This window comes from Arachis stenosperma, chromosome 3 (genome assembly GCF_014773155.1).
Source record: "Arachis stenosperma cultivar V10309 chromosome 3, arast.V10309.gnm1.PFL2, whole genome shotgun sequence".
In the NCBI taxonomy this organism is placed as follows: Eukaryota; Viridiplantae; Streptophyta; class Magnoliopsida; order Fabales; family Fabaceae; genus Arachis; species Arachis stenosperma.
The window spans coordinates 30,057,313-30,067,962 of record NC_080379.1 but is presented as its reverse complement, the minus strand read 5'-3'; the positions used below and the strand labels follow the sequence as shown (position 1 = coordinate 30,067,962).

The following is a 10,650-nucleotide window of genomic DNA, read 5'->3' as shown; positions in this document are numbered from 1 at the left end:
AGACTTCAGGATCTAGTCCATTTGTCTTAATAGTCTCACAAATGTGCAAGAACTCAGTTAAAAAATGGTAAGGATCTTCAGATGAAAGTCCATGAAACTTGCAGTTCTGTTGCATTAAAGCAACTAATTGAGGTTTTAGCTCAAAATTGTTTGCTTCAATGGCAGGAATTGAGATGCTTCTTCCATCAAACTTGGATGTGGGTTTAGAAAAATCACCAAGCATCCTCCTTGCATTATTGTTGTTGGGTTCGGCTACCATCTCCTTCTCTTGTTCAAAAATTTCAGAAAGGTTGCCTCTGGATTGTTGTAATTTAGCTTCTCTTAGTTTCCTCTTCAGAGTCCTTTCAGGTTCAGGATCAGCTTCAACAAGAGTGTTTTTTTCCTTGTTCCTGCTCACATAAAAGAGAAGAGAACAAGAAAAGAAGAGGAATCCTCTATGTCACAGTAAAGAGGATCCTTATTATTAGTAGAAGAAGAAAAGAATAAAGAAAGGAAAATCCAAACACAAGGGTAAGGATAGAGGCAGTGATTGGAGATGAAGAGAGGTGAAGAGAAGTGTTAGTAAATGAATAAATAAATAGAAGAAGATGAGAGAGAGAGAATTCGAAAATTAATTTTGAAAAGGAGTTAATGATTTTCAAAAATTAAAGGTGAGATAGAATTAAAATTAAAATTTAAAACAATTAGTTAATTTAAAAAGAATTTTGAAAATGGGATGAGATATTTTCGAAAATTAGAGAGGGAAAAGTAGTTAGGTGGTTTTGAAAAAGATAAGAAACAAACAAAATGTTAATTAGTTAGTTGAAAAAGATATTAAAATCAAATTTGAAAAGATAAGAAGATAAGAAGTTAGATAAGATATTTTGAAATCAAATTTTTGAAAAAGATATCATTTAAAAAGATATGATAAAAAGATATGGTTGAAAAAGATAATTTGAAAAAGATTTGATTTTTAAAATTAAAATTAATTACTTGACTAACAAAAAACTAAAAGATAAGATTCTAGAATTTAAAGATTGAACCTTTCTTAACAAGAAAGTAACAAACTTCAAATTTTTGAATCAATCATATTAATTGTTAGTAAAGCAAATTTTTTTTTGAAATAAAGATAAGAAAAAGATTTTTAAAATTCAATTTAAAAAAATTTTGAAAAATAGTAAAAAAATGAAAAAGATTTGATTTTTGAAAAAGTTTTGAAAAGATAAGATTTTTTAAAATTGAAAATTTGACTTGACTTACAAGAAACAACTAATTTTAAAATTTTTTGACTAAGTCAACTCAATTTTCGAAAATTATGAGAAAATTAAGGAAAATATATATTTTTTTATTTTTTTATATTTTAATGATGAGAGAGAAAAACATAAAAATGACCCAAAACAAAAAATTTTGGATCAAAACACAAGATGCATGCAAGAACACTATGAATGTTAAGATGAACACCAAGAACACTATGAAGATCATGATGAACATCAAGAACATATTTTTGAAAAATTATTGATGCAAAGAAAACATGCAAGACACCAAAATTAGAAATCTTTAATGCATGGACACTAACAAACACACAAAAAAATGCATATGAAAAACAATAAAAGATACAAAACAAGAAAACATCAAGATCAAACAAGAAGACTTACCAAGAACAACTTGAAGATTATGAAGAACACTATGAATGCATGAATTTTCGAAAAATGCAAGAGATTTTTAAAGCATGCAATTGACACCAAACTTAAAAATTGACTCAAAACTCAAACAAGAAACACAAATTATTTTTTATTTTTATGATTTTATGATTTTTTTGTATTTTCTTAATAAATTTTTCGAAAATATTCTTTAGAAAAACGAAAATAAAGAAATTTTTTTTTTGAAAGATTTTTGAAAACTTTTTGAAAAGAAAATTGCCTAATCTGAGCAACAAGATGAACCGTTAGTTGTCCAAACTCGAACAATCCCCAGTAACGGTGCCAAAAACTTGGTGGACGAAATTGTGATCATTAACAATGGCTCCAAAGACTTGGTGCTCTCAAACGTGAATCACACTTTGTCACAACTCCGCACAACTAACCAGCAAGTGTATTGGGTCGTCCAAGTAATACCTTACGTGAGTAAGGGTCGATCCCATAGAGATTGTTGGTATGAAGCAAGCTATGGTCATCTTGTAAATCCCAGTCAGGCGAATTTAACTATATTAAGAGATTATTGGATTTTCGAATAATAATAATAAATAGACAGAAAATAAAGATAGAGTTACTCATGTAATTCAATGGTGGGAATTTCAGATAAGTGTATGGAGGTGCTGTGTTCCTTCCGAATCTCTGCTTTCCTACTGCTTTTATCCAATCTTTGTCACTCCTTTCTATGGCAAGATGTATGTAGGACATCACCGTTGTCAATGGCTACATCCATCCTCTCAGTAAAAATGGTCCAAATGCTCTGTCACAACACGGCTAATCATTTGTTGGTTCTCGATCATGTTGGAATAGAATCCCTTGATTCTTTTGCGTTTGTCATCACGCCCAGCAATCGCGAGTTTGAAGCTCGTCACAGTCATTTAATCCCGGAATCCTACTCGGAATACCACAGATAAGGTTAGACTTTCCGGATTCCCATGAATGCCGCCATCAATTCTAGCTTATACCACGAAGATTCTGATTAAGGAATCCAAGAGATATGTGCCCGGTCTAAGGTAGAACGGAAGTGGTTGTCAGTCACGCGTTCATAGGTGAGAATGATGATGAGTGTCACGGATTATCACATTCCTCATGTTGAAGTGCAACAAATATCTTAGAATAAGAATAAGTCGAATTGAATAGAAAATAGTAGTAATTGCATTAAAACTCTCGACACCCTTAATCCATGGTGTGTAGAAACTCCACCGTTGAAAATACATAAGTGATGAAGGTCCAGGCATGGCCGAATGGCCAGCCCCCAAAACGTGATCAATAGTCTCCTAAGATGAATAATAAAATAAAACTGAGACCAAAGATGTCTAATACAATAGTAAAACGTCCTATTTATACTAGACTAGCTACTAGGGTTTACAGAAGTAAGTAATTGATGCAGAAATCCACTTCTGGGGGCCACTTGGTGTGTGCTTGGGCTGAGCTTGATCTTTACACGAGCTGAGGCTTCTCTTGGAGTTGAACACCAAGTTGTAACGTGTTTTGGGCATTCAACTCTGGTTCGTGACGTGTTTCTGGTGTTTGACTCCAGAATGCAGAATAGAATTGGCGTTGAGCGCCAGTTTACGTCATCTAATTACGAATAAAGTATGGACTATTATATATTGCTGGAAATCTCTGGATGTCTACTTTCCAATGCCGATAAGAGCGTGCCATTTAGAGTTCTGTAGCTCCAGAAAATCTATTTTGAGTGTAGGGAGGTCAGATTCCAACAACATCAGTAGTCCTTTGTCAGCCTCCTATCAGAGTTTTGCTCAAGTCCCTGAATTTCAGCCAGAAAATATCTGAAATCACAGAAAAATACACAAACTCATAGTAAAGTCCGGAAATGTGAATTTAGCATAAAAACTAATGAAAACATCCCTAAAAGTAACGAGATCATACAAAAAACTACCTAAAAACAATGCCAAAAAGCGTATAAATTATCCGCTCATCAGTCACCATGCAGTCGTCAACCTGCACAAGCCGTGAATAATGGTATAATGCTGGTTGCCAATGCTGTATTGAAGAATGACTTTCTTGCACCATCATTTAGCCTTGGCTTCTCTCAATCAAGTGAGAAAGCTACACTTACTCAAGAGGGTGAACCACTAGCAGACTAGGAAAAAATCTCAAGACAACCCAATATTGGTGGAGAGTTAGAAGAGTTGGTTGAGGTCATGAATACTGGTGTTGTAGCAGCATTAAATTATGCTAAGCAAAAAAGTCTCTCACCAGAAAAGGTGCAATGTAAGCTGAGCTTTCTTGACAAGTTTAAATTTCATGTCATTAACCCATTAAACAAAAAAATCTCCTTCAAAAGACAGAATAGAAATTAATAAATTTGTTGTAAGTTGTTTATTTGATACAAATTTTTGTTTTCTCTATAAATTCTCTTGTTTCTATCTGTTTGAGATAAGGTGCATTGGTAATTCCTTGAAAAGGAGGAATAAATTCTATAATAAACCGAATTACTTTTCGAATACACCAAAATCTATTCAAATAAATACCAAATTCTGTAGGTTGAAATTATTAGTTTCGGTATAGTTTAGTGTTTGGTATGCGAAATCGTGATCTCAGACACTTTCTTCACAACTCCGCGTAGCTGACCAGCAAGTGCACTGGGTCGTCTAAGTAATACCTTACGTGAGTAAGGGTCGATCCCATGGAGATTGTCGGCTTGAAGCAAGCTATGGTCATCTTGTAAATCTCAGTCAGACAGATTCAAATGGTTATGGGGTGTTGATAATTAAAAGACAGATAAAACATAAAATAGGATAGAGATACTTATGTAATTCATTGGTAGGAATTTCAGATAAGCATATGGAGATGCTTTGTTCCTTTTGAATCCCTGCTTTCCTACTGCTTTCATCCAGTCATGCGTACTCCTTTCCATGGCAAGCTGTATGTTGGGGGATCACCGTTGTCAATAGCTACCGTCCGTCCTCTCAGTGAAAATAGTATGGCTACGGGTTACGTAGGGCTAATCATCTGTCGGTTCTCACTTGTGTTGGAATAAGATCCAATGATCCTTTTGCGCACTGTCACTGCGCCCAGCACTCGCGAGTTTGAAGCTCGTCACAGTCATCCCATTCCAGATCCTACTCGGAATACCACAGACAAGGTTTAGACTTTCCAGATCTCAAGAATGCTGCCAATTGATTCTAGCTTATACCACAAAGACTCTGATCTCACATAATGGAAGGCTCTGTTGTCAGGAGAGGCAACCATGCGTCGTGGACCAGGAGGCCAAGAGATATACATTCAAGCTTATTTTTAGGTAGAATGGAAGTGGTTGTCTGGCACGCGTTCATAAGTGAGAATGGTGATGAGTGTCACTTGATCATCACATTCATCATATTGAAGTGCGAATGAATATCTTAGAACAAGAATAAGCTTGAATTGAATAGAAAATAGTAGTAATTGCATTAATTCATGAGGAATAGCAGAGCTCCACACCTTAATCTATGAGGTGTAGAAACTCCACCATTGAAAATACATAAGTGATGAAGGTCCAGGCATGACCGAATGGCCAGCCCTATAAGCGTGATCAAGAGATCAACAGTGATACAAAGATAGTCTCAAAAATGATTTCAAGATCTCCCGATCTCCGGATACTCATTCCTTTTGAGCATGAAAGGGACCTCAGGGATCACCTTCTTCTTGGCCACAACTTCATGGAAGTGGTCTTGATGGACCTTTAAGATGAATCTCTCCATCTCCCATGACTCGGAGGTGGAATATTTTGCCTTCCCTTTCCTCTTTCTAGAGGTTTCTCCGGTCTTAGGTGCCATAAATGGTTATGGAAACATAAAAAGTAATGCTTTTTTCACACCAAACTTAAAAGGTTTGCTCGTCCTTGAGCAAAAGAAGAAAGAAGGACGAAGAAAAAGAAGAAATTGAGGAGATAGAGGGTTGTGAGTGGTTTGGCCAAGGGGGAGAAGAAGTGTTTGTGATGTGTGAAATTGAAGGATGGATAAGGGGTTTATATAGGAGTGGAAAGAGAGGGTAGGGTTCTTGTATTAGGGGTTGGGTTTGGGAGGGAAAGGATTTGAATTTGAATGGTGAGGTGGGTGGGGTTGTTGGGAAAGAGTGGGTGGAGGTGATTGGTGAAGAGGTGATGGGGAAGAGAAATGGAGGTGATTGGTGAGGGGTATTTGGGGAAGGGTGTTATGGGAAGGTGTGAAGAAGAGAAAAAGTGAGTTAAAGTAGGTGGGGATCCTATAGGGTCCACAGATCCTGAGGTGTCAAGGATTTCTCATCCCTGCACCATTTTGGCGTGTAAATGCCCCTTTGAGTGCCAATCCTGGCGTTAAACGCCAGGTTGCTGCCCATTTTTGGTGTTTAACGCCAGCTTTTCTTTCCTTTCTGGTGTTTAACGCCAGCTTGGTGCCCTTTTCTGGCATTAAACGCCAGTCTGGTGCCCTTTTCTAGTGTTAAACGCCCAGAATAGTGCCAGACTGGGTGTTTAACACCCATTCTGCTACCCTTACTGGCGTTTAAATGCCAGTAAGCTCATCCTCCAGGGTGTGCTGTTTTCAATGCTGTTTTTTTATTTTTGCTTTTGTTTCTGTGACTCCACATGATCATTATCCTAAAGAAAACATAAAATAACATAGATAAATAAAATAAAATTGGGTTGCCTCCCAATAAGTGCTTCTTTAATGTCAATAGCTTGACAGGAAGCTCTTACAGAGCTTCACAGGTGCTCAGAGCATGATGATTGCCTCTCATCACCAAACTTAGAGTTTGAATGTGGAGGCTCTGTTTGACTCTGTATTGAGAGAAGCTTTTCATGCTTCTTCTCCATGTGTACAGAAGGAAATCCTTGAGCCTTAAACACAAGGTAGTCCTCATTCACTTGAAGGACCAACTCTCCTATGTCAACATCAATTACAGCTTTTGCTGTGGCTAGGAAGGGTCTACCAAGGATGATTAATTCATCCTTATTCTTCCCAGTGTCCAGGATTATGAAGTCAGCAGAGATGTAAAGGCCATCAACCTTCACTAAAACATCCTCTACAAGTCCATAAGCCTGTTTTATGGATTTGTCTGCCATCTCTAGTGAGATTTTTGCAGCTTGTTGATGAGCGGATAATTTATACGCTTTTTGGCATTGTTTTTAGTATGTTTTAGTTAGTTTTTATTATATTTTTATTAGCTTTTAGTTAAAATTCACTTTTCTGGACTTTACTATGAGTTTGTGTGTTTTTCTGTGATTTCAGGTATTTTTTGGCTGAAATTGAGGGACTTGAGCAAAAATCTGATTCAGAGGCTGAAAAGGACTGCAGATGCTGTTGGATTCTGACCTCCCTGCACTCAAAGTGGATTTTCTGGAGCTACAAAAGCTCAATTGACGCGCTCTCAACGGCGTTAGAAAGTAGACATTCTGGGCTTTCCAGCAATATATAATAGTCCATACTTTGTCCGAGATTTGATGGCCTAAACTGGCGTTCCAAATCAGCTCAAAAATGCCCGGCGTTAAACGCCGGAACTGGCACAAGAATGGGAGTTAAACGCCCAAACTGGCACAAAAGCTGGCGTTTAACTCCAAGAGAAGTCTCTACACGAAAATGCTTCAATGCTCAGCCCAAGCACACACCAAGTGGGCCCGGAAGTGGATTTTTATGTCATTTACTCATCTTTGTAAACCTTAGGCTACTAGTTCTTTATAAATAAGACCTTTTGCTATTGTATTTTCATCTTGGTTCTTCTGGTTCCCTCTCTGGGGCCGAAGCCAATGATCACTTTTGTTCTTATGTATTTTCAACGGTGGAGTTTCTACACACCATAGATTAAGGTGTGGAGCTCTGCTGTACCTCGAGTATTAATGCAATTACTATTGTTCTTCTATTCAATTCAGCTTGTTCTTATTCCAAGATATTCATTCGCACTCAAGAACTTGATGAATGTGATGATTATGTGACGCTCATCATCATTCTCACTTATGAATGCGTGCCTGACAACCACCTCCATTCTATAAGCAAACAAGGCTTGAATGTTTATCTCTTGGATTCCTTAATCGGAATCTTCGTGGTATAAGCTAGAATTGATGGCGGCATTCAAGAGAATCCGGAAGGTCTAAACCTTGTCTGTGGTATTCTGAGTAGGATTCAATGATTGAATGACTGTGACGAGATTCAAACTCCTGAAGGCTGGGCGTTAGTGACAGACGCAAAAGAATCAATGGATTCTATTCCAACCTGATTGAGAACCGACAGATGATTAGCCGTGCCGTGACAGGGTGCGTTGAACATTTTCACTGAGAAGACGGGACTGTAGCCACTGACAACGGTGATGCCCAACATACAGCTTGCCATGGAAAGGAGTAAGAAGGATTGGATGAAGACAGTAGGAAAGTAGAGAGATGGAAGGGACAAAGCATCTCCATACGCTTATCTGAAGTTTTCACCAATGAATTACATAAGTATCTCTATCCTTGTTTTATGTTTTATTCATATATCATCCATAACCATTTGAATCTGCCTGACTGAGATTTACAAGATGACCATAGCTTGCTTCATACCAACAATCTCCGTGGGATCGACCCTTACTCGCGTAAGGTTTATTACTTGGACGACCCAGTGCACTTGCTGGTTAGTTGTGCGAAGTTGTGAAATTATGTTTAGACCATGGTATTGAGCACCAAGTTTTTGGAGCCATTACTAGGGACTGTTTGAGTTGTGAAAAGTAGAGATCACAATTTCGTGCACCACTTGTACCTCAAAGATTCTCAGTTTCTCTATTACAGAGAGTGGCATGGGGTTTATGCCTGACCCTAGGTCACACAGAGCCTTCTCAAAGGTCATGGTGCCTATGGTACAGGGTATTAAGAATTTTTTGGGATCCGGTTTCTTCTGAGGTAATGTCTGCCTAATCAAGTCATTCAGTTCATTGGAGAGCAATGAGGTTCATCCTCCCAAGTCTCATTACCAAATAACTTGGCATTCAGCTTCATGATTGCTCCAAGGTACTTAGCAACTTGCTCTTCAGTAATATCTTCTTCCTCTTCAGAGGAAGAATACTCATCAGAGCTCATGAATGGCAGAAGTAGGTTCAATGGAATCTCTATGGTCTCTGTATGAGCCTCATATTCTCTTGGTTCCTCAAAGGGAAACTCCTTTTCGTTCAGAGGACATCCCATGAGGGTTTTCTTACTGGGAATCATGTCCTCCTCACTATCTCCAGGTTAGGCCATGTTGGTCATGGTTATGGCCTTGCACTCTCTCTTGGGATTTTCTTCTGTATTGCTTGGGAGAGTGCTAGAAGGAGTTTCAGTAACCTTTTTACTCAGCTGACCCACTTGTGTCTCCAAATTTCTAATGGAGGATCATGTTTCATTTATGAAATTTAGTATGATCTGAGATAGATCAGAGACTATGGTTGCTAAGCCAGAATAACTCTGCTCAGAGTTCTCTGTCTGTTGCTGAGAAGATGATGGAAAAGGCTTGCTATTGCTAAACCTATTTCTTCCACCATTATTGTTGTTGAAGCCTTGTTGAGGCTTCTGTTGATCCTTCCATGAGAGATTTGGATGATTTCTCCATGAAGGATTATAGGTATTTCCATAGGATTCTCCCATGTAATTCACCTCTTCCATTACAGGGTTCTCAGGATCATAAGCTTCTTCTTCAGAAGATACTTCTTTATTACTGCTGGATGCAGCTTGTAATCCAGTCAGATTCTGAGAAATCATATTGACTTGCTAAGTCAATAATTTGTTCTGAGCCAATATGGCATTCAGAGTATCAATCTCAAGAACTCCTTTCTTCTGAGTTGTCCCATTGTTCACAGGATTTCTTTCAGAAATGTACATAAACTGGTTATTTGCAACCATTTCAATGAGTTTCTGGGCTTCTGTAGGCGTTTTCTTCAGATGAATAGATCCGCCTGCAGAATGGTCTAATGACATCTTGGATAACTCAGACAAACCATCATAGAAGATACCTATGATGCTCCATTCTGAAAGCATGTCAGAAGGACACCTTTTGGTTAATTGCTTGTATCTTTCCCAAGCTTCATAGAGGGATTCACCTTCTTTCTGCCTGAAGGTTTGGACATCCACTCTGAGCTTACTCATCTTTAAAGGTGGAAAGAATTTGGTCAAGAAAGCATTGACCAGCTTGTCCCAAGAGTTCAGGCTTTCTCTAGGTTGTGAGTCCAACCATGTTCTAACTCTGTCTCTTACAGCAAAAGGGAAAAGCATAAGTCTGTAGACCTCAGGATCAACCTCATTGGTCTTAACAGTGTCACAGATCTGCAAGAATTCAGATAAGAACTGATGAGGATCTTCTAATGGAAGTCCATGAAACTTGCAGTTCTGCTGCATTAGAGAAACTAATTGAGGCTTAAGCTCAAATTTGTTTGCTCCAATGGCAGGAATTGAGATGCTTCTTCCATAGAAGTTGGAAGTTGGTGCAGCATAATCACCAAGCATCTTCCTAGCATTGTTGTTATTATTTTCGGTTGACATGTCTTCTTCTTTTTCAAAAACTTCTGTTAGGTCATCTCTAGAGAGTTGTGCTTTAGCTTCTCTTAGCTTCCTCTTCAGAGTCCTTTCAGGTTCAGGATCAGCTTCAACAAGAATGCCTTTATCTTTGTTCCTACTCATATGAAAGAGAAGAAAACAAAGAAAGTATGAAATCCTCTATGTCACAGTATAGAGATTCCTTGATGTGTTAGAGAAAAAGAAGAATAGAAGGATGAGGTAGAGAGAGGAATTCGAACTTATAGAGAGGGAGGTGGTCCGAATTATTAAAGGAGGATAAGTGTTAGTGATTAAATAGAAAGAGATGGGAGAGAGAAGAAATTCGATTATTGAATAAAAGAAAAAGGAAAAATATTTTTGTTTTTATTTTAAAAATTAGTTAGTATTCAAAAATTAAGAAAGAAATAAAATTAGAGTTTAAAACAATTAGTTAGTTAAAAAGATTTTTAAGAAAGGAAGAAGGTGATTTTCAAAAATGAGAAGTGAAAAAGTAGTTAGGTGGTT

General features: G+C 37.7%; 1 non-coding gene across 1 annotated transcript; it reads left to right on the top strand.

Moving 5' to 3' along the window:
• The first annotated feature begins 9,628 nt into the window (after positions 1-9,628).
• Positions 9,629-9,732, top strand: LOC130970983 (small nucleolar RNA R71). The gene has a single exon (XR_009082224.1). It is a non-coding gene; the product is annotated as a small nucleolar RNA R71 (small nucleolar RNA).
• Positions 9,733-10,650: the final 918 nt, after the last annotated feature.